This window comes from Elephas maximus, chromosome 9 (genome assembly GCF_024166365.1).
Source record: "Elephas maximus indicus isolate mEleMax1 chromosome 9, mEleMax1 primary haplotype, whole genome shotgun sequence".
NCBI classification, from domain to species: Eukaryota; Metazoa; Chordata; class Mammalia; order Proboscidea; family Elephantidae; genus Elephas; species Elephas maximus.
Genome location: NC_064827.1, coordinates 52,997,176 through 53,022,255, shown reverse-complemented (window position 1 = coordinate 53,022,255; position 25,080 = coordinate 52,997,176). Strand labels below are relative to the sequence as shown.

General features: G+C 37.9%; 1 long non-coding RNA gene across 3 annotated transcripts in view; it reads left to right on the top strand.

The window, feature by feature from the left end:
• Positions 1-25,080, top strand: part of LOC126082606 (uncharacterized) — a 105,614-nt gene that overhangs the window by 46,066 nt on the left and 34,468 nt on the right. For all 3 annotated transcript variants that reach the window (XR_007518583.1, XR_007518584.1, XR_007518582.1), the window contains exon 2: positions 23,270-23,352. This is a non-coding gene — a long non-coding RNA (uncharacterized LOC126082606). The remainder of the gene's footprint in view (positions 1-23,269; positions 23,353-25,080) is intronic.

The following is a 25,080-nucleotide window of genomic DNA, read 5'->3' as shown; positions in this document are numbered from 1 at the left end:
ATCTGAATAGCCTGAGCCAGAGGGAGAACTCTGATAGGGATCTGACTGCAGTTTTTTTTTTAGCGGATTTTCTGGAAAAACTAGTTTCCCAGTGATGGCTCGGAGACAACAATCCATATCAAACCACTTAAAGAAGCAGACCGTGACAGCTTCTCCAACTCCCCAAACAAAAGAATCAAAATCTTTCCCAAATGAAGATACAATTTTGGAATTATCAGATACAGAATATAAAAAACTAATTTACAGAATGCTTAATGATATCACAAATGAAATTAGGATATCTGCAGAAAAAGCCAAGGAACACACTGATAAAACTGTTGAAGAACTCAAAAAGATTATTCAAGAACATACTGGAAAAATTAATAAGTTGCAAGAATCCATAGAGAGACAACATGTAGAAATCCAAAAGATTAACAATAAAATAACAGAATTAGACAACACACTAGGAAGTCAGAGGAGCAGACTCGAGCAATTAGAATGCAGACTGGGACATCTGGAGGACCAGGGAATCAACACCAACATAGCTGAAAAAAAATCAGATAAAAGAATTAAAAAAAATGAAGAAACCCTAAGAATTATGTGGGACTCTATCAAGAAGGATAACCTGCGGGTGATTGGAGTCCCAGAACAGGGAGGGGGGACAGAAAACACAGAGAAAATAGTTGAAGAACTTCTGACAGAAAACTTCCCTGACATCATGAAAGACGAAAGGATATCTATCCAAGATGCTCATCGAACCCCATTTAAGATTGATCCAAAAAGAAAAACACCAAGACATATTATCATCAAACTCACCAAAACCAAAGATAAACAGAAAATTTTAAAAGCAGCCAGGGAGAAAAGAAAGGTTTCCTTCAAGGGAGAATCAATAAGAATATGTTCTGACTACTCAGCAGAAACCATGCAGGCAAGAAGGGAATGGGACGACATATACAGAACACTGAAGGAGAAGAACTGCCAACCAAGGATCATATATCCAGCAAAACTCTCTCTGAAATATGAAGGCGAAATTAAGATATTTACAGACAAACACAAGTTTAGAGAATTTGCAAAAACCAAACCAAAGCTACAAGAAATACTAAAGGATATTGTTTGGTCAGGGAACCAATAATATCAGATATCAGCACAACACAAGGTCACAAAACAGAACGTCCTGATATCAACTCAAATAGGGAAATCACAAAAACAAACAAATTAAGATTAATTAAAAAAAAAATACACATAACAGGGAATCATGGAAGTCAATAGGTAAAAGATCACAATAATCAAAAAGAGGGACTAAATACAGGAGGCATTGAACTGCCATATGGAGAGTGATACAAGGCGATATAGAACAATACAAGTTAGGTTTTTACTTAGAAAAATAGGGGTATATAATGAGGTAACCACAAAAAGGTATAACAACTCTATAACTCAAGACAAAAACCAAGAAAAACGTAACGACTCAACTAACATAAAGTCAAACACTATGAAAGTGACGATCTCACAATTTACTAAGAAAAACGCCTCAGCACAAAAAAGTATGTGGAAAAATGAAATTGTCAACAACACACATAAAAAGGCATCAAAATGACAGCACTAAAAACTTATTTATCTATAATTACCCTGAATGTAAATGGACTAAATGCACCAATAAAGAGACAGAGAGTCACAGACTGGATAAAGAAACACGATCCATCTATATGCTGCCTACAAGAGACACACCTTAGACTTAGAGACACAAACAAACTAAAACTCAAAGGATGGAAAAAAGTATATCAAGCAAACAATAAGCAAAAAAGAAGAGGAGTAGCAATATTAATTTCTGACAAAATAGACTTTAGACTTAAATCCACCACAAAGGATAAAGAAGGACACTATATAATGATAAAAGGGACAATTGATCAGGAAGACATAACCATATTAAATATTTACGCACCCAATGACAGGGCTGCAAGATATATAAATCAAATTTTAACAGAACTGAAAAGCGAGATAGATACCTCCACAATTATAGTAGGAGACTTCAACACACCCCTTTCGGAGAAGGACAGGACATCCAGTAAGAAGCTCAACAGAGACACGGAAGATCTAATTACAACAATCAACCAACTTGACCTCATTGACTTATACAGAACTCTCCACCCAACTGCTGCAAAATATACTTTCTTTTCTAGCGCACATGGAACATTCTCTAGAATAGACCACATATTAGGTCATAAAACAAACCTTTGCAGAGTCCAAAACATCGAAATATTACAAAGCATCTTCTCAGACCACAAGGCAATAAAACTAGAGATCAATAACAGAAGAACGAGGGAAAAGAAATCAAATACTTGGAAAATGAACAATACCCTCCTGAAAAAAGACTGGGTTATAGAAGACATCAAGGAGGGAATAAGGAAATTCATAGACAGCAACGAGAATGAAAATACTTCCTATCAAAACCTCTGGGACACAGCAAAAGCAGTGCTCAGAGGTCAATTTATATCAATAAATGCACACATACAAAAAGAAGAAAGAGCCAAAATCAGAGAACTGTCCCTACAACTTGAACAAATAGAAAGTGAGCAACAAAAGAATCCATCAGGCACCAGAAGAAAACAAATAATAAAAATTAGAGCTGAACTAAATGAATTAGAGAACAGAAAAACAATTGAAAGAATTAACAAAGCCAAAAGCTGGTTCTTTGAAAAAATTAACAAAATTGATAAACCATTGGCTAGACTGACTAAAGAAATACAGGAAAGGAAACAAATAACCCGAATAAGAAATGAGAAGGACCACATCACAACAGAACCAAATGAAATTAAAAGAATCATTTCAGATTATTATGAAAAATTGTACTCTAACAAATTTGAAAACCTAGAAGAAATGGATGAATTCCTTGAAAAACACTACCTACCTAAACTAACACATTCAGAAGCAGAACAACTAAATAGACCCATAACAAAAAAAGAGATTGAAACGGTAATCAAAAAACTCCCAACAAAAAAAAGTCCTGGCCCGGACGGCTTCACTGCAGAGTTCTACCAAATTTTCAGAGAAGAGTTAACACCACTACTACTAAAGGTATTCCAAAGCATAGAAAATGACGGAATACTACCCAACTCATTCTATGAAGCCACCATCTCCCTGATACCAAAACCAGGTAAAGACATTACAAAAAAAGAAAATTATAGACCTATATCCCTCATGAACATTGATGCAAAAATCCTCAACAAAATTCTAGCCAATAGAATCCAACAACACATCAAAAAAATAATTCACCCTGATCAAGTGGGATTTATACCAGGTATGCAAGGCTGGTTTAATATCAGAAAAACCATTAATGTAATCCATCACATAAATAAAACAAAAGACAAAAACCACATGATCTTATCAATTGATGCAGAAAAGGCATTTGACAAAGTCCAACACCCATTTATGATAAAAACTCTTACCAAAATAGGAATTGAAGGAAAATTCCTCAACATAATAAAGGGCATCTATGCAAAGCCAACAGCCAATATCACTCTAAATGGAGAGAACCTGAAAGCATTTCCCTTGAGAACGGGAACCAGACAAGGATGCCCTTTATCACCGCTCTTATTCAACATCGTGTTGGAAGTCTTAGCCAGGGCAATCAGGCTAGACAAAGAAATAAAAGGTATCCGGATTGGCAAGGAAGAAGTAAAGTTATCACTATTTGCAGATGACATGATTATATACACAGAAAACCCTAAGGAATCCTCCAGAAAACTACTGAAACTAATAGAAGAGTTTGGCAGAGTCTCAGGTTATAAAATAAACATACAAAAATCACTTGGATTCCTCTACATCAACAAAAAGAACACCGAAGAGGAAATAACCAAATCAATACCATTCACGGTAGCCCCCAAGAAGATAAGATACTTAGGAATAAATCTTACCAAGGATGTAAAAGACCTATACAAAGAAAACTACAAAGCTCTACTACAAGAAATTCAAAAGGACATACTTAAGTGGAAAAACATACCTTGCTCATGGATAGGAAGACTTAACATAGTAAAAATGTCTATTCTACCAAAAGCCATCTATACATTTAACGCACTTCCGATCCAAATTCCAATGTCATATTTTAAGGGGATAGAGAAACAAATCACCAGTTTCATATGGAAGGGAAAGAAGCCCCGGATAAGCAAAGCACTACTGAAAAAGAAGAAGAAAGTGGGAGGCCTCACCTTACCTGACTTCAGAACCTATTATACAGCCACAGTAGTCAAAACAGCCTGGTATTGGTACAACAACAGACACATAGACCAATGGAACAGAATTGAGAACCCAGACATAGATCCATCCACGTATGAGCAGCTGATATTTGACAAAGGACCAGTGTCAATTAACTGGGGAAAAGACAGCCTTTTTAACAAATGGTGCTGGCATAACTGGATATCCATTTGCAAAAAAATGAAACAGGACCCATACCTCACACCATGCACAAAAACTAACTCCAAGTGGATCAAAGACCTAAACATAAAGACTAAAACGATAAAGATCATGGAAGAAAAAATTGGGACAACCCTAGGAGCCCTAATACAAGGTATAAACAGAATACAAAACATTACCAAAAATGATGAAGAGAAACCCGATAACTGGGAGCTCCTAAAAATCAAACACCTATGCTCATCTAAAGACTTCACCAAAAGAGTAAAAAGACCACCTACAGATTGGGAAAGAATTTTCAGCTATGACATCTCCGACCAGCGCCTGATCTCTAAAATCTACATGATTCTGTCAAAACTCAACCACAAAAAGACAAACAACCCAATCAAGAAGTGGGCAAAGGATATGAACACACATTTCTCTAAAGAAGATATTCAGGCAGCCAACAGATACATGAGAAAATGCTCTCGATCATTAGCCATTAGAGAAATGCAAATTAAAACTACGATGAGATTCCATCTCACACCAGCAAGGCTGGCATTAATCCAAAAAACACAAAATAATAAATGTTGGAGAGGCTGCGGAGAGATTGGAACTCTCATACACTGCTGGTGGGAATGTAAAATGGTACAACCACTTTGGAAATCTATCTGGCGTTATCTTAAACAGTTAGAAATAGAACTACCATACAACCCAGAAATCCCACTCCTCGGAATATACCCTAGAGATACAAGAGCCTTCATACAAACAGATATATGCACACCCATGTTTATTGCAGCTCTGTTTACAATAGCAAAAAGTTGGAAGCAACCAAGGTGTCCATCAACGGATGAATGGGTAAATAAATTGTGGTATATTCACACAATGGAATACTACGCATCGATAAAGAACAGTGACGAATCTCTGAAACATTTCATAACATGGAGGAACCTGGAAGGCATTATGCTGAGCGAAATGAGTCAGAGGCAAAAGGACAAATACTGTATAAGACCACTATTATAAGATCTTGAGAAATAGTAAACCTGAGAAGAACACATACTTTTGTGGTTACGAGGGGGGGAGGGAGGGAGGGTGGGAGAGGGTTTTTTATTGATTAATCAGTAGATAAGAACTGCTTTAGGTGAAGGGAAAGACAACACTCAATACATGGAAGGTCAGCTCAATTGGACTGGACCAAAAGCAAAGAAGTTTCCGGGATAAAATGAATGCTTCAAAGCTCAGCGGAGCAAGCGCGGGGGTCTGGGGAACATGGTTTGCGGGGACTTCTAAGTCAATTGGCAAAATAATTCTATTATGAAATCATTCTGCATCCCACTTTGAAATGTGGCGTCTGGGGTCTTAAATGCTAACAAGCAGCCATCTAAGATGCAGCAATTGGTCTCAACCCACCTGGAGCAAAGGAAAATGAAGAACACCAAGTCCACATGACAACTAAGAGCCCAAGAGACAGAAAGGGCCACATGAACCAGAGACCTACATCATCCTGAGACCAGAAGAACTAGTTGGTGCCCGGCCACAATCGATGACTGCCCTGACAGGGAGCTCAGCAGAGGACCCCTGAGGGAGCAGGAGAGCAGTGGGATGCAGACCCCAAATTCTCATAAGAAGACCAAACTTAATGGTCTGACTGAGACTGGAGGAATCCCGGCGGTCATGCTCTCCAGACCTCCTGTTGACACAGGACAGGAACCATCCCTGAAGACAACTCATCAGACATGAAAGGGACTGGTCAGCGGGTGGGAGAGAGACGCTGATGAAGAGTGAGCTAATTATATCAGGTGTACACTTGAGATTGTGTTGGCAACTCTTGTCTGGAGGGGGGATGGGAGGATAGAGAGAGAGGGAAGCCGGCAAAATTGTCAAGAAAGGAGAGACTGAAAGGGCTGACTCAAGACGGGGAGAGTAAGTGGGAGTAGGGAGTGAGATGTATGTAAACTTATATGTGACAGACTGATTGGATTTGTAAACGTTCACTTGAAGCTTAATAAAAGTTATTATAAAAAAAAAAAAAAAAAAGAATTAACAAAGCCAAAAGCTGGTTCTTTGAAAAAATTAACAAAATTGATAAACCATTGGCCAGACTGACTAAAGAAATACAGGAAAGGAAAAAAAAAAAAAAAGCAAAGATGTCACCTTGAAGACTAAGGTGTGTGTGACCCAAGCCAAAGAATTTTCAATCACCTAGTATGTATAAGAAAGCTGGCCAATGAATAAGGAAGACTGAACAAGAATCGATGCATTTCAATTATGATTGTTGATGGAAAGTACTGAATATACCATGGATTGCCTGAATAACATACAATTCTATCTTGGAAGAAGTACAGCCAGAATGCCTCTTGAAGTGAGAATGGCAAGAATTCGTCTCAGGTACTTTGAATATGTTATCAGGAGGGACCACCCCCTGGGGATGAGTATAATGCTTGGAGATGTAGAGGGTCAGTGAAAAAGAGGTGGCTGCAACAATGGGCTCAAACATAGCAACAATTCTGAGGATGGCACAGGACTAAGCAGTGTTTTGTTCTGTTGTACACAGCGTTGCAGTCAGTCAAAACTGACTTATCGGCACCTTATAACAACATGCACTAATTACAGAGGCCACCATTAGTTCCTATGGAAAGTAGATGCTGTATCCAAGAAAAATTTGTTTACCTCACCTCTGAGGAACCAACTATTTGGTTCATTTGCACAAGAGAAAACTATGAATGATTACATCAACAGGAAATTATACATTGGGAATATTGCAATATACTATTTGACTTATGCATGCCCTAGCAACCTGCTAAGACCTGATGTAGATATATACCTTTGAAGCTTTCAAACTCCTTGAGAATTGTATATCATGTTGTCATGTTTCTCTGCATCAATATATGCAAATTGTGAGTCACTTTGTGGTACTTTTTAAGAGCACTGTGAGATTATTATAATACTTTTACGTAAAGAGTGAACTTCCCCAGTAGTTGGTTTTACTCATAGACTCAAATAAGATATGTAATGAGCTTTGGGATCAGAAAGATTATGTGAAAAGGTAAACCATCATTCTACAGATTGATAGCAAAACATTCGAACTGTCAACCAGACAAGGAATTAAGCAAAACAGGTATTAAATGTGTGTTCATTCCATTGAAAGATTTTCTCCCAATTAAATACTCTGCTTAATAGATATATGATAACAGTAGAGGTCTCTGATCTATGAAATCATCTACACTTACTAACTCTGAACCTAAAATCCATAAAGTACCATGTAGGAGAAGAGGAATATTCTACAAATTGGTGCAAAAAACACTGTGATTCATTTTATATCTGTAACTATCACTATATTGTAACATTTATTACTTTTAAAATCCCACTATATCATCACAAAGGCCAAGGAATGAGGCATGTCTCAACTAATTCTTAGATGGAAATTATGGCACACATTTGAGTTTGACTTGATTTTGCAGAATGTCCACTTAGAAGCGAATTGTGGACCCAAGTTGGAGTGAATTGATGAATGATTAAGTAATTCATTAATTAATAATTGAATAACACTTTAATTTTTATTACAAAACACTTTTCTCTTGCCCTGTAACATCATGCCTATTATATCTATAACATAAGCCAATTAGAGAAGAATCATTATGCTTTTTTTCGGTGAAAGAAATGGAGGCTTAGAAATATGTCTCAAAAGTATCTTACCTGTTGTACTCCAAGGTGTTTAAAGGTCTTTTTTTTTTTTTTTTTTTTTATAATAACTTTTATTAAGCTTCAAGTGAACGTTTACAAATCCAATCAGTCTGTCACATATAAGTTTACATACATCTCACTCCCTACTCCCACTTACTCTCCCCGTCTTGAGTCAGCCCTTTCAGTCTCTCCTTTCTTGACAATTTTGCCGGCTTCCCTCTCTCTCTATCCTCCCATCCCCCCTCCAGACAAGAGTTGCCAACACAATCTCAAGTGTACACCTGATATAATTAGCTCACTCTTCATCAGCGTCTCTCTCCCACCCGCTGACCAGTCCCTTTCATGTCTGATGAGTTGTCTTCAGGGATGGTTCCTGTCCTGTGTCAACAGAAGGTCTGGAGAGCATGACCGCCGGGATTCCTCCAGTCTCAGTCAGACCATTAAGTTTGGTCTTCTTATGAGAATTTGGGGTCTGCATCCCACTGCTCTCCTGCTCCCTCAGGGGTCCTCTGCTGAGCTCCCTGTCAGGGCAGTCATCGATTGTGGCCGGGCACCAACTAGTTCTTCTGGTCTCAGGATGATGTAGGTCTCTGGTTCATGTGGCCCTTTCTGTCTCTTGGGCTCTTAGTTGTCATGTGGGCTTGGTGTTCTTCATTTTCCTTTGCTCCAGGTGGGTTGAGACCAATTGCTGCATCTTAGATGGCTGCTTGTTAGCATTTAAGACCCCAGACGCCACATTTCAAAGTGGGATGCAGAATGATTTCATAATAGAATTATTTTGCCAATTGACTTAGAAGTCCCCGCAAACCATGTTCCCCAGACCCCCGCGCTTGCTCCGCTGAGCTTTGAAGCATTCATTTTATCCCGGAAACTTCTTTGCTTTTGGTCCAGTCCAATTGAGCTGACCTTCCATGTATTGAGTGTTGTCTTTCCCTTCACCTAAAGCAGTTCTTATCTACTGATTAATCAATAAAAAAACCCTCTCCCACCCTCCCTCCCTCCCCCCCTCGTAACCACAAAAGTATGTGTTCTTCTCAGGTTTACTATTTCTCAAGATCTTATAATAGTGGTCTTATACAGTATTTGTCCTTTTGCCTCTGACTCATTTCGCTCAGCATAATGCCTTCCAGGTTCCTCCATGTTATGAAATGTTTCAGAGATTCGTCACTGTTCTTTATCGATGCGTAGTATTCCATTGTGTGAATATACCACAATTTATTTACCCATTCATCCGTTGATGGACACCTTGGTTGCTTCCAACTTTTTGCTATTGTAAACAGAGCTGCAATAAACATGGGTGTGCATATATCTGTTTGTATGAAGGCTCTTGTATCTCTAGGGTATATTCCGAGGAGTGGGATTTCTGGGTTGTATGGTAGTTCTATTTCTAACTGTTTAAGATAACGCCAGATAGATTTCCAAAGTGGTTGTACCATTTTACATTCCCACCAGCAGTGTATGAGAGTTCCAATCTCTCCGCAGCCTCTCCAACATTTATTATTTTGTGTTTTTTGGATTAATGCCAGCCTTGCTGGTGTGAGATGGAATCTCATCGTAGTTTTAATTTGCATTTCTCTAATGGCTAATGATCGAGAGCATTTTCTCATGTATCTGTTGGCTGCCTGAATATCTTCTTTAGAGAAATGTGTGTTCATATCCTTTGCCCACTTCTTGATTGGGTTGTTTGTCTTTTTGTGGTTGAGTTTTGACAGAATCATGTAGATTTTAGAGATCAGGCGCTGGTCGGAGATGTCATAGCTGAAAATTCTTTCCCAATCTGTAGGTGGTCTTTTTACTCTTTTGGTGAAGTCTTTAGATGAGCATAGGTGTTTGATTTTTAGGAGCTCCCAGTTATCGGGTTTCTCTTCATCATTTTTGGTAATGTTTTGTATTCTGTTTATACCTTGTATTAGGGCTCCTAGGGTTGTCCCAATTTTTTCTTCCATGATCTTTATCGTTTTAGTCTTTATGTTTAGGTCTTTGATCCACTTGGAGTTAGTTTTTGTGCATGGTGTGAGGTATGGGTCCTGTTTCATTTTTTTGCAAATGGATATCCAGTTATGCCAGCACCATTTGTTAAAAAGGCTGTCTTTTCCCCAGTTAATTGACACTGGTCCTTTGTCAAATATCAGCTGCTCATACGTGGATGGATCTATGTCTGGGTTCTCAATTCTGTTCCATTGGTCTATGTGTCTGTTGTTGTACCAATACCAGGCTGTTTTGACTACTGTGGCTGTATAATAGGTTCTGAAGTCAGGTAAGGTGAGGCCTCCCACTTTCTTCTTCTTTTTCAGTAGTGCTTTGCTTATCCGGGGCTTCTTTCCCTTCCATATGAAATTGGTGATTTGTTTCTCTATCCCCTTAAAATATGACATTGGAATTTGGATCGGAAGTGCGTTAAATGTATAGATGGCTTTTGGTAGAATAGACATTTTTACTATGTTAAGTCTTCCTATCCATGAGCAAGGTATGTTTTTCCACTTAAGTATGTCCTTTTGAATTTCTTGTAGTAGAGCTTTGTAGTTTTCTTTGTATAGGTCTTTTACATCCTTGGTAAGATTTATTCCTAAGTATCTTATCTTCTTGGGGGCTACCGTGAATGGTATTGATTTGGTTATTTCCTCTTCGGTGTTCTTTTTGTTGATGTAGAGGAATCCAAGTGATTTTTGTATGTTTATTTTATAACCTGAGACTCTGCCAAACTCTTCTATTAGTTTCAGTAGTTTTCTGGAGGATTCCTTAGGGTTTTCTGTGTATATAATCATGTCATCTGCAAATAGTGATAACTTTACTTCTTCCTTGCCAATCCGGATACCTTTTATTTCTTTGTCTAGCCTGATTGCCCTGGCTAAGACTTCCAACACGATGTTGAATAAGAGCGGTGATAAAGGGCATCCTTGTCTGGTTCCCGTTCTCAAGGGAAATGCTTTCAGGTTCTCTCCATTTAGAGTGATATTGGCTGTTGGCTTTGCATAGATGCCCTTTATTATGTTGAGGAATTTTCCTTCAATTCCTATTTTGGTAAGAGTTTTTATCATAAATGGGTGTTGGACTTTGTCAAATGCCTTTTCTGCATCAATTGATAAGATCATGTGGTTTTTGTCTTTTGTTTTATTTATGTGATGGATTACATTAATGGTTTTTCTGATATTAAACCAGCCTTGCATACCTGGTATAAATCCCACTTGATCAGGGTGAATTATTTTTTTGATGTGTTGTTGGATTCTATTGGCTAGAATTTTGTTGAGGATTTTTGCATCAATGTTCATGAGGGATATAGGTCTATAATTTTCTTTTTTTGTAATGTCTTTACCTGGTTTTGGTATCAGGGAGATGGTGGCTTCATAGAATGAGTTGGGTAGTATTCCGTCATTTTCTATGCTTTGGAATACCTTTAGTAGTAGTGGTGTTAACTCTTCTCTGAAAATTTGGTAGAACTCTGCAGTGAAGCCGTCCGGGCCAGGACTTTTTTTTGTTGGGAGTTTTTTGATTACCGTTTCAATCTCTTTTTTTGTTATGGGTCTATTTAGTTGTTCTGCTTCTGAATGTGTTAGTTTAGGTAGGTAGTGTTTTTCAAGGAATTCATCCATTTCTTCTAGGTTTTCAAATTTGTTAGAGTACAATTTTTCATAATAATCTGAAATGATTCTTTTAATTTCATTTGGTTCTGTTGTGATGTGGTCCTTCTCATTTCTTATTCGGGTTATTTGTTTCCTTTCCTGTATTTCTTTAGTCAGTCTAGCCAATGGTTTATCAATTTTGTTAATTTTTTCAAAGAACCAGCTTTTGGCTTTGTTAATTCTTTCAATTGTTTTTCTGTTCTCTAATTCATTTAGTTCAGCTCTAATTTTTATTATTTGTTTTCTTCTGGTGCCTGATGGATTCTTTTGTTGCTCACTTTCTATTTGTTCAAGTTGTAGGGACAGTTCTCTGATTTTGGCTCTTTCTTCTTTTTGTATGTGTGCATTTATTGATATAAATTGACCTCTGAGCACTGCTTTTGCTGTGTCCCAGAGGTTTTGATAGGAAGTATTTTCATTCTCGTTGCTTTCTATGAATTTCCTTATTCCCTCCTTGATGTCTTCTATAACCCAGTCTTTTTTCAGGAGGGTATTGTTCATTTTCCAAGTATTTGATTTCTTTTCCCTCGTTCTTCTGTTATTGATCTCTAGTTTTATTGCCTTGTGGTCTGAGAAGATGCTTTGTAATATTTCGATGTTTTGGACTCTGCAAAGGTTTGTTTTATGACCTAATATGTGGTCTATTCTAGAGAATGTTCCATGTGCGCTAGAAAAGAAAGTATATTTTGCAGCAGTTGGGTGGAGAGTTCTGTATAAGTCAATGAGGTCAAGTTGGTTGATTGTTGTAATTAGATCTTCCGTGTCTCTGTTGAGCTTCTTACTGGATGTCCTGTCCTTCTCCGAAAGGGGTGTGTTGAAGTCTCCTACTATAATTGTGGAGGTATCTATCTCGCTTTTCAGTTCTGTTAAAATTTGATTTATATATCTTGCAGCCCTGTCATTGGGTGCGTAAATATTTAATATGGTTATGTCTTCCTGATCAATTGTCCCTTTTATCATTATATAGTGTCCTTCTTTATCCTTTGTGGTGGATTTAAGTCTAAAGTCTATTTTGTCAGAAATTAATATTGCTACTCCTCTTCTTTTTTGCTTATTGTTTGCTTGATATACTTTTTTCCATCCTTTGAGTTTTAGTTTGTTTGTGTCTCTAAGTCTAAGGTGTGTCTCTTGTAGGCAGCATATAGATGGATCGTGTTTCTTTATCCAGTCTGTGACTCTCTGTCTCTTTATTGGTGCATTTAGTCCATTTACATTCAGGGTAATTATAGATAAATAAGTTTTTAGTGCTGTCATTTTGATGCCTTTTTATGTGTGTTGTTGACAATTTCATTTTTCCACATACTTTTTTGTGCTGAGGCGTTTTTCTTAGTAAATTGTGAGATCGTCACTTTCATAGTGTTTGACTTTATGTTAGTTGAGTCGTTACGTTTTTCTTGGTTTTTGTCTTGAGTTATAGAGTTGTTATACCTTTTTGTGGTTACCTCATTATATACCCCTATTTTTCTAAGTAAAAACCTAACTTGTATTGTTCTATATCGCCTTGTATCACTCTCCATATGGCAGTTCAATGCCTCCTGTATTTAGTCCCTCTTTTTGATTATTGTGATCTTTTACCTATTGACTTCCATGATTCCCTGTTATGTGTATTTTTTTTTTAATTAATCTTAATTTGTTTGTTTTTGTGATTTCCCTATTTGAGTTGATATCAGGACGTTCTGTTTTGTGACCTTGTGTTGTGCTGATATCTGATATTATTGGTTCCCTGACCAAACAATATCCTTTAGTATTTCTTGTAGCTTTGGTTTGGTTTTTGCAAATTCTCTAAACTTGTGTTTGTCTGTAAATATCTTAATTTCGCCTTCATATTTCAGAGAGAGTTTTGCTGGATATATGATCCTTGGTTGGCAGTTTTTCTCCTTCAGTGTTCTGTATATGTCGTCCCATTCCCTTCTTGCCTGCATGGTTTCTGCTGAGTAGTCAGAACATATTCTTATTGATTCTCCCTTGAAGGAAACCTTTCTTTTCTCCCTGGCTGCTTTTAAAATTTTCTGTTTATCTTTGGTTTTGGTGAGTTTGATGATAATATGTCTTGGTGTTTTTCTTTTTGGATCAATCTTAAATGGGGTTCGATGAGCATCTTGGATAGATATCCTTTCGTCTTTCATGATGTCAGGGAAGTTTTCTGTCAGAAGTTCTTCAACTATTTTCTCTGTGTTTTCTGTCCCCCCTCCCTGTTCTGGGACTCCAATCACCCGCAGGTTATCCTTCTTGATAGAGTCCCACATAATTCTTAGGGTTTCTTCATTTTTTTTAATTCTGTTATCTGATTTTTTTTCAGCTATGTTGGTGTTGATTCCCTGGTCCTCCAGATGTCCCAGTCTGCATTCTAATTGCTCGAGTCTGCTCCTCTGACTTCCTAGTGTGTTGTCTAATTCTGTTATTTTATTGTTAATCTTTTGGATTTCTACATGTTGTCTCTCTATGGATTCTTGCAACTTATTAATTTTTCCAGTATGTTCTTGAATAATCTTTTTGAGTTCTTCAACAGTTTTATCAGTGTGTTCCTTGGCTTTTTCTGCAGATATCCTAATTTCATTTGTGATATCATTAAGCATTCTGTAAATTAGTTTTTTATATTCTGTATCTGATAATTCCAAAATTGTATCTTCATTTGGGAAAGATTTTGATTCTTTTGTTTGGGGAGTTGGAGAAGCTGTCACGGTCTGCTTCTTTAAGTGGTTTGATATGGATTGTTGTCTCCGAGCCATCACTGGGAAACTAGTTTTTCCAGAAAATCCGCTAAAAAAAAACTGCAGTCAGATCCCTATCAGAGTTCTCCCTCTGGCTCAGGCTATTCAGATGTTAATGAAGCCTCCTGGGGAGGGTGGGGGAGGGAACAGAGAGATAGGAGAGTAGCACCTCAGAATATAGCCAGAGTTGCTTGTCTTGCTTGGAATGACTATTATATCTGAGATTCCCGCGGGCGCGTCGCCTATGTGTGCTGTCTGTGTGGAGATTGCCCCCGGGGGGTCTGGCCCGCTGGAGTCACGGTCAGATCCTCCGCTTCCAGCCCCACGCCCAGCGTCAAGGCTCCCCTACTGGGACGGTGCACTCTCGACTCCAAAATCAGTCGCTGCCTCCCGGGGACTTCTCGTCCCTCCAGCCGCGTGGCCGTGCCGCCCCCGTGAACCAGGTGGGCCCCCTCCCGGGGTTAGTTCAGATTGGTGGAGTAGCTCCCCGTGCTTGTGCCGCGACCGAGTGTCCCGGCTGGAACGCTGTTCTCCCCGCTCCAATACCAGTCGCTGCCTCCCGGGGACTTCTCCTACCGGCTGCGTCCCACGCCGCCCGCGCGACCCGGATGGTCACCTTCCCGGGGTTAGTTCAGGGGGTGGAGCAACTCTCCGTGTTTATGGCGTACCTGCGTGCAGTCCAAATCCCTGTGGGACGGTTCCCCGGCTCGGATGCTGCTCTTTCTGCTCCAAGATCAGTCACTGCCTCCCGGGGACTTCTCCTACCGGCTGCGTCCAAGGCCGCCCGTGGAACCGGCTAGTCCCCCTCCCGGGGTTAGTTCAGGGGGGTGGAGCAGGTCTCTGTGCTTGTGGCGTACCTGACTGGTATGCTGGCTCCAGGCTCTGGAAACAATCGCTGCTTCCCCGTATTAGTTCGTTCTCCGTCTCTAAATCTGTGTTTGTTGTTCAGGGTTTGTAGATTGTTATGTATGTGATCGATTCACTTGTTTTTCCGTGTCTTTGTTGTAAGAGGGATCCGAGGTAGCGTCTGCCTAGTCCGCCATCTTGGCTCCGCCTCTTAAAGGTCTTTTTATGTTTTTATACTTTTAAATTATTTTATATTATTATTAATATTATTATATTTCATAATCCATTCCTGTCTCTGCAGTTACTTCATTGTTGATTCTACCATTTATATAATAAATAATTGTTTTAATTGTTTAAAATAATTTCTATTCTAAAACCTCATATGACTAGCAATCCCTGTTGTGTCTCAAATTTCATTTATACTGTATGAAAATAAGAAACACATTAATAGAGACAATTCTAAAATGAAACCCTGAAAACCAGCATAATGCCTCAATCTTTGTTGTATTTTCAATAAATACAAGACAGTGGTACTAAAGTCAGACCTACTCTTTGTGATGAATACAGGTTTGCCACCTTAAAAGAACAAGCCTGCTAGGCTGAAGGAAGGCTGTACCAGATATCTGGTTCAGGCACTCCGATTCTGTATCAAAGAGATAGCTGGGTAGTCAGCCATCAATTTCACAACTATCGATTCATGTGGTGGCCAGAGCCTTGTCCCTTCACCATAACAACTAATTCTCTTTCTACAGCAATTTATTGACTGATATCCTAAGGGAATACCTGCGTAGGAAGTAAATGAAAGGATCAGTACCAAAGGGGGCAAAATGAACCCTAGGTGGTTCATGCACACCAACATGTGTCTTTTGAACAAATATATTTTTAGGGACACACCTGTAGTCTTGGATGCATCTTGAATTTTTTTCAAGGGCCAGCAATGCTTTCTATAAAGAGCAGCTATTAGTTTTACTGATTATTGTAAAATTACACATATTCTCAAGACATCCTAGGCATTGGCTGCCATCACAGAAAAACTTTGACCCCACTGCATTCCCTCCACCCAGCCCACCGAGAAAAATATGGTTAATCACATATCTACTTCTTCCTAATTCTTGACATATGCAAACATTATTTCTACCTTGAAAATGATGCTATGCCCCAAATTCCAGCAGAGCGCTTGACACTTATGCAGTAGAGGTGAAAATGTGAGCATTTTAAAATATGACAGCAAGCTCCTTTAAAGAAGGCAAACGTCGAGCATGAGGTAGGTTAGGACTGGAGCCAAAGATACATAGTCACAAGTCTCAGCAAGATAAAATAAAAGGTGGGGTTTTCTCATGAAAACTTCATGACAGATGAAGAATTGAAAAGGACAGATAAGAGACTGGAGGAGAGAATGCAGCCAGTTTTAGGCTGCAGAAGTCAACGTAGGTATTAAATATCTAAGGCATCGCTCATCTGATCAGCACATGAAAAATGGTAAACATCATTAGTCATTAGAGAAATGCAAATTAAAACAATGAGGTGCCATTTCATACCCATTAGGGTGGCTATTATAAAAAAATAAAAAACAAAATAGCAAGTGTTGATGAGATGTGGAAAAATGGGAACCGTCATCCATTCCTTATTGGAATGGAAAATAGTCCAGCCACTGTGAAAAACAGTTTGACAGTTTTCCAAAAAGTTAAACATAGAATTACCATATGATGCAGCAATTCTGCTCCTAGGTATATACCCAGATGACTTGAAAGCATGAACTCAAACAGATACATGTACGTCAATGTTCACTGCAACATTATTCACGATAGCAGAAAGGTGGAAACAGCCTGGTGTCCATCAACATATAAATGAATAAATGAAACATGGTATCTACGTACAATGGAATATTACTCAGCCATAGTGAGAAACGAAGTTCTGATTCATGCTACAATATTACTGAGCCTTGAAAACATTATGCTAAGTGAAATAAGTCAGATACAAAAGGTCTAATTTTGTGCGATCCCATATATATGAAATGTCTAATATAGGCAAGTGCATAGAGGCCAAAGTTTACTGGTGGTAACTAGGGGTTGGAGGAGGGAAGCAATGGGAAGTTATTGCTTAAGGGGTACTGTGTTTCTGTTTGGGATGATGAAAAACATTTAAAAATGGATAATGGTGACGGTTGTACACCAGGGTGAATGTAATTACTGTCACTGACTTGTATACGTAAAAATGATTAAAATGGCAAAATTTTTATATGTATTTTACCACAATAAAATTATATATGTAATTACTATATATATAAATGGGGCCCTGGTGGCCCAATGGTTAAGCATTTGGTTGTTAACCAAAAGGTCAGTATTTCGAATCCACTAGCCCCTCCCTGGAAACTCTATGGGGCAGCTCTATTTTGTCTTGTAGGGTCGTTATGAGTCAGAACTGACTTGACAGCACCAAACATCAAACAAGCAAACCTATGGTGGTCAAGTTGCTTCTGACTCATAGTGACCTTATAGGACCGAGTAGAACTGCCCCATAGGGTTTCCAAGGCTGTAAATCTTTACAGAAGCAGATTGTCACATCTTTCTCCCATGGATCAGGTGGTGGGTTCAAATAGATGAGCACTTTAGCCACTGTACCACCAGAGCTCCTGATATATACACACACACACACACATACACATATTTATAAAAGGCTTCAGTGGCCAAAGGTTCAGGGTTACTAATATTCCATTGGAAGCTCTTCATAAAACAAACCCATTTCTTGAGGTGAAAGGTGTATGTGTTGTGTTGTGCTATATTGTTTTGTTATATTTTGCTTTATTTTTTCTCCAATGCAAGGAACTGGCTCCTTTTCAATTCCAGATTGATATAATGTAGGGCAGGTATGGCATATATAGGATGACAAGAAAGCCCATCAACTGAGGAAGTAAATGTTTGAAATATGAGACTATTAACGCTTTTCCCCACACTCTAAGACACTTCCAAATACTTGGGGACAATTCTGGAGTTCTAGAGAGAAAACTTTTTCATTTAAGCCAATTATATCTGGATCTCAAGTGGACAGGTTTTAGTAATTAGCATGTGAGCTACATGAATGAATGAATAGATGTTTACAGCACCGAAGAGATCAATAAAAAACAGACCATTCCCTTGTTTTACACATAAGAACGAAAAGCAAAAAGAGGTGTAGTGGTCTGATTAAATACAATGGCTAGGATCAGTGCTTTGCAGCGTTTGATAAGACCAGAGCCTTTGTTATATTCCATGCTTCAAATCCTTCTGGTTTTATAAAACTACACACTCTGAATTTTTATTAGTTAAGGAACAGCCTTAGAATTTCTTACCTGAATGCATTTCAATGTATAAATGGATTTGAATGTAACAGGTCACATTTCAAAAATAATAGCTCCGAATTTAGTGTTTTCTGTACTCATCTATCCTGGTTTTTATTATATACACTTAATTATCATATTAACTTGGATAGAAATGTTCTTTCCCAAGTCTCTTAATGCGAGTGGATATTTTGACCTGTATTGTTAAATAAGATATGTAAAAACAAAATAACTTTTCTAATCTTTTGCTTCCAAATATGGTACATCTTAACATAATGTTCTCCTTAGTCAAGAAGGTTATAATAAGTAGCTGAAAAAAGAGAATTATAGTGTAAGTTCTATTATTGGTAATGTGAAATATAGACAGGACTCTGATTCTTTCAGAATTACTCATATTGTCTGCTTCTGTTCTTTTTCAAGCATTGGAGAAAGCATTATTAAGAATAGCAGTTACAGCATTTTCCATGAGTAAAAAAGGACGAGGTTTCTGTAAATAATGGATTTCAAATTAACTAGCTGGAACATCCTTGACGTGCAAAATCCTTCCTAGGTATGAGTTCCACAGAAAAAAAAATGTGTACAAAATATAATTACCACCATGCATTACTGCTACAGACCTTCGTTCTCTCCTAATTGATTACAACCCAGTTTATATTAGGAAATTGTTCAGTTGTGGAGTCTGTAGTAGTGTTCTTATTTGTTTCCTATCTTCACAAACTGTACAGAATATTAAGAAATAATACTCTAAAGAGAAAAATATGCCATCAGTTTCTGAAATGATTTTACAATCCATTTGAGCATTTTTAATACACTGAAAGATCAAATAATTAAGATAAAAGTAATGAGTGTGACTATGTCTATATGTCAAATCCAATATAGTAAACTCAGGGATGTAGATATGATGAGTATTTTGAATGTGTTTACTAGAAACTAAGTGCTCAGACACAAGAGACCAGGTGACTTAACTATCTACTGTAAGTCCTTCTTCCCTACTACCTCCACCTTCATCTTTGTACTACCTGCCTGTATTAAGATTGCAAATTATTTGTAATTCTGGCTAATCCTACTTTTACATTTTTATTCTCTAAAGTAATAATATAAAAGCTAAAATATTACAATGCTTAGTGTTTTGAAAGTGCACTGATGAGCACTATCTAACTGAATCCTTATTATGATATATGCAGGATGCATAAAGAAATAGTGTTCTGAGTTTATAAGTGAAATTTTCATGTTCGTAGAGTCTTTTGTTTTTGCTTTCCCATGGAAAGATAGAGATTTCCCTGTCTCTGAATCATCAAATCCTAACCAGTTTATCCAGCTTCCCCAAGTTCCTGCAAGAAATATGCAGAAGAGAGGCTAAAGGAAAGGGGTCATTTTATTTACATTGAGTTTCTAGAACTCATAACCTTGATGAACTGGCCTGAACCACATACACACACAATGATTTAAGATTTATGACATCTCTTGACAAAAGCAGGCTAAACAATGTGTCTATCTCCTCTAAGCCCATACTATGGAGTTTAAGGACAAATGTTCTAAAGTCTGGTGGCCTGTTGTCAAATCCTATTGCAGACATTTCCTGGCTCTATGGCCTTGGACCTGTTACTAACATCTCTAAATCTGAGTTTTCTGTATGTAATTCAATGTTTTGATGTTAAAGGAAATAAAATTTGGGAAATGCCTACCATAGTGCATGGTATAAGAATAAACAATTGATAACAATTATTATTATTATTTTCATTTTTATGAGCTTTTGAGGTGTTAGTATTTGAATGGTGGAAAGAGGTATGGTAAGACAAGCCCAAAAAAGACGCCAAAGTCTTCTTAAGACTTGAGAATAGATGAAATAACATAACAGCCTCTAGCCATTTCTATCTAGGACAAGGTCTCCCATCAAGCAGGAAACACCCCAAAAAGGAGTTCCACCACACCGGCACTGTTTAGTGGAGTTGAAGAACCAGAGCAAGTAGGAGAAATTTTTGTAATTACATAGAGGAGTATAGTTCCTCATATGTAGTCCGTGGGCCTGGCTTAAAATCACCCAGAATGCTTGTCAAAAATGTAGGTAGCAAACATACTATTATCAAGCCTACAGATTGAAAAAAAAAAAAAAAGCCCCTCTCTTAAGTCCTAATTCTGAACCTGAGCAAACTAACAACACACACACATAGACACACTTAATTCAGGCTAATCTCATTTACCTTGGTTATATTAAGGTTGTGTTAGAGTCCTTATTAATCAGAATTGACTTGATGGCAAAGGGTTTTAGTCATTTAAGATATGAGTCTAAATTCCTCGCCCATTCTCCACACCACTTCTGTTCAGATTGATTTCATATATAAGTAATAAAGTTTCACTAAGAAAAAATTATCTAGACCTAGTTTATAGTCTTAACCAGGCTGATATCTGATTAAATGCATCTCATCCTTTTGGGCCATGACAACATATCCAGTAACCTTAAGTAACTTCTAATTTTCTACAAGATTATGCCTCAACTCCTTAGTAAGGCATACAAGACCTAGAATCAACCGCTTTTCTTCTACCTCCTCATCTTCTGTATCTCCATAGCTCCCTGCCCCAAATCCTACACTCCAGAAATACTGAACTGTTCTAGACTGACAGCCCCATACTTTTATTGAATCTGTCTTGGCTGATTTTGCTCTTTGTACATGGAATTTATTTCTCTCACCTCTTTAGTTGGCCCATCCCTATACAGCTTAAAGATACAGTTTAGAAGTCACACCTCTAAAGAATCTCTCCTGTCTATCCTCCTGAACACACACTCATAGAAGCATATCCATATTGAGATGGATGTCCCTCTTCTAGGTCTCCATAACACCTTGTCACTGGGCCTTTGCAATGCTTTGTAGTTGTCTACTTACTGGCTCCTCATTGGCGATCTGCCTTTGTAGGCTAGGATCATAGTGCAGTCATAAAATGGACCACTCTCAGGAGGGCCCTACATTTGGGGTTCAATCTGCAGAGAATGACTTGAGTTTTTTTTAATAATTTGATCTTATAATTTGTACTTTGTAAGCAAAGGTCAAGGGAGCCCTGGTGGCACAGTGGTTAAAACGCTTAGCTCCTAACCAAAAGGTTTCAGGTTCAAACCCACCAGCTGCCCCTCAAGAGAAAGATTTGGCAGTCTGTTCTTATAAAGATTACAGTCTTGGAAACCCTATAGGACAGTTTTAATCTGTCCTTTGGGGTAGCTGTGAGTAGGAATTGATTCGATGGCACTGGGTTTGGTTTTCTTGGGTTTAAGCAAAGGTCGATAGGAATATGTGTGTATGTGTGTGTGTTTGGAAGGGAACTTGGAGCCTTGGCTCACACGTCTCGCCTTCCCTAACACTTAACTGAGCATTCTTCTGCCACGGATGTCTTGGGGCCTACTTGGCCTCCCCTTCTTTATCCCCAGCCACTAACTGCTGTAACTCTCTGCTTTTGGCAAGGGCTGGAGCACAGGTACAGGTAGAGTCAAGGTCAGTTACATGCTCTTCAGCATTTTCATGGGGTAACATGGTAGTAGTTTCTCTGAGATGATACATCATGGAGTATTCAGCAACTAGTGAACCTCTCACCCATCCTAGATCCGTGAATCAAATGTGTCCTATACAGTGATTCCAACCTCCTGAGGGTTGCTCATCTTTTGTGGGTTGGGGCAATGAATCAGTGGGAAGGGGAATATAACTGTGCCCATGCCCAAGAGAGATGAAAATAGAAAATAATTCTAAATAAATAAATACACACACACACAAGCAGGGGCTGGTGAATTCCAACTGCTGACATTTTGGTTAGCAGCCAAAAGCTTAACCACTGTACCACCAGGACCCCTGTATATACATATACATGTATACGTATACACAAATGTATATATGTATGTGTGTGTGTATATATATACATTTCTCAAAGGTGGAGAAAGAACCTGCAAAAAATGGAAATGAAAAAGTTTTATATTTGATTACCTTTCATGGCACTTTATCCTACTTTTTGAAGAAAAGTCTCAGCATTTTTATTTTGCACTCTGTCCTGCAAATTATGTAGCCATCCCTGCTTGCCTGAGACTGTGAGCTCCTTAAGTTCAGGATTATCCTATTCACTTTTGAAACTTCAGCATTTGGCATTGTACCTATCACATAATGGGATCCTGATATTTATACTTCTTAAATAAATAAATAAATGAGGCAGCTAACAGCAAGAACAAATATAATTCACCTTCTTTGGGAAGTTGTGCTTGAATAGTAAGCTCTGTGATGAAGGGATATTTGCAAAGAACCTTTGACTTGTTCCTCATGGTACATAATAAATAGTATGTAAAAGTGGCGTAAAACTGAAACAACGTTTTCCCCAAAGTAATAAAATTAGACTTCATGCCCTGCCTCTTTCCAAAATATAGGGTTGAAATATTTTTAGAAAACAATTTTGTTGTCTGCTATATTTTAGGAAAAAAAAGCTATTAGTGTCTTCTCTTTGATTTGGTAGTGTGATTAAAGAAGTGATTTTCATTTGTTTTTATCAATAATGGGTTTTGGAATTACACCAACCAGCAGCATTCCAAGTACTAGAGAGAAAAATGAATTCAGCAAAGAAATACATATCTATATTTGTAAATGGACAGTAGTGATTAAATAAATCAAGAATTGAATTACTGTATGTACTGTAGTGCCTAAGCCATTTGGCAATTTACCATGCTTATGATGTCCAATTTATCATGTGTATATTTATTTCAGATCTGCAGAAATTAGGAAGAAAAAAAGGCTTGAAGCTACAGAGGGTACTTTTGAAAATAAACGTATACAGCTGACAAAATCAGGTGAAGTTTAATTTGTATTTGTTCCATTTTCTACTAGTTGCTGACTATAAAATGCAGTTATAGTATGGTCTTACATGAAAAAACTCAAGGGCATAATAGAAGCAGATATTTGGGTCAAATGCCTTGAATGCTGAAAGAGTTCTGTAATTTTTATTTAGTAAGACAACTTTTTCCAAAAAACATTTCTATACACCAGGTATTAAATGGGGCCCTTGAGGTAGGGCAGTAAGCAAAGCAGATTTGTGGATCTTATGGCCCACTAAGGATGAAAGGTATTAACCAATTAACTAGAAACATTTTTAGTAACACAGCTATATGTGCAATGTGGGATCTATCCTAATGTGGAGAGAGATCCCAGGGAAGGCTTTCCTGAGGATATTATATTTAAGAATGAGGAGGAGTTAGGTAAACTAGAAGAAAAGATGAAGCAGCATTTCTAACTTTGCTATTTTTTTTTATAACAAATGACATCTCTGTTCTTTCAATTATTTACGTATTTTGAAAAAGGAAAAAATATATTTTAAAAAGACAGCACCACTAATTTGGAATGTGTGATACTTAAAGTAATCCAACTGTATTTGTGCTCTTTTAAGAGAGGTTTTGTTAAGTAAATTAATAAAGAGAAAAATAATTTGTAATGAACTTTTACACTATTTAAAAGAGGTATCTAGTAAACAGAACACTTCAATACTAAAATGAAAAAACTGGCATTTCAGTAATTAAGACTTGCTTTCTTAAAATTTGCTCCACATTAGTGAGATGCTACATGACATTTAAGAGGATTATTTGCACTCTCGTTGGTTAAGAGGTCAGCTGCTAGCCAAAAGGTTGGCAATCTGAGTCCACCAGCTGCCCCTTGGAAACCCTTTGGGGCAGTTCTACTCTTCCTATAGGGTTGCTATGAGTCAGAATGACTCAACTGCAATGGGTTTGGTATTTTTTTTATAAGTAGCTCAGCCAAGATTCTTTTGAAATACATACCAGTTGTCCTATGTTGGATAAATAATTTAATGTATCTGAGCCTATCTATCCCTTCATCTATACGCTAGGAAAAAAATAGTGTCACAGGACACGTGAGAATTAAAGAATTAAAAAGTATTAAACACCCCATACTTTCTAAACTATGTAGTACATAATCAAACCCTTTTTGTACTTTCTTTATCCAATCATTTATTCCTTTATTCTTCCACTGAATATATATAAAGTGTCTACTACCTCAACAGCATAGAGTATAAACCAAAAAACCAAACCCAGTGCTGTCGAGTCGATTCCAACTCATAGTGACCCTATAGGACAGAGGGGAACTGCCCTATAGAGTTTCCAATGAGCGCCTGGCGGATTCGAACTGCCGACCCTTTGGTTAGCAGCCGTAGCACTTAACCACTACACCACCAGGATTTCCACATAGAGTACAGGGTAGAGAAAACTTTAAACCAAAACATGTTGTTATTGTTGTTAGATGCCATCCAGTAAGTTCCCACTCACAGTGACCCTACGTACAACAAAATAAAATGCTGGCCAGTCCTGTGCCATCCTCACAACCTTTGCTGCGTTCGAGTCCATTTTTGCAACCATTGTGTCAGTCCATTGTGTTGAGGGTCTTCCTCTCATTTGCTGAGCCTCTACTTTACCGAGCATAATGTCCTTCTCCAGTTGCCTCAAATAACATGTCCAAAGTACAGGAGACGAAATCTCACCATCCTCTTCTGGCTGTACTTATTCCAAGAC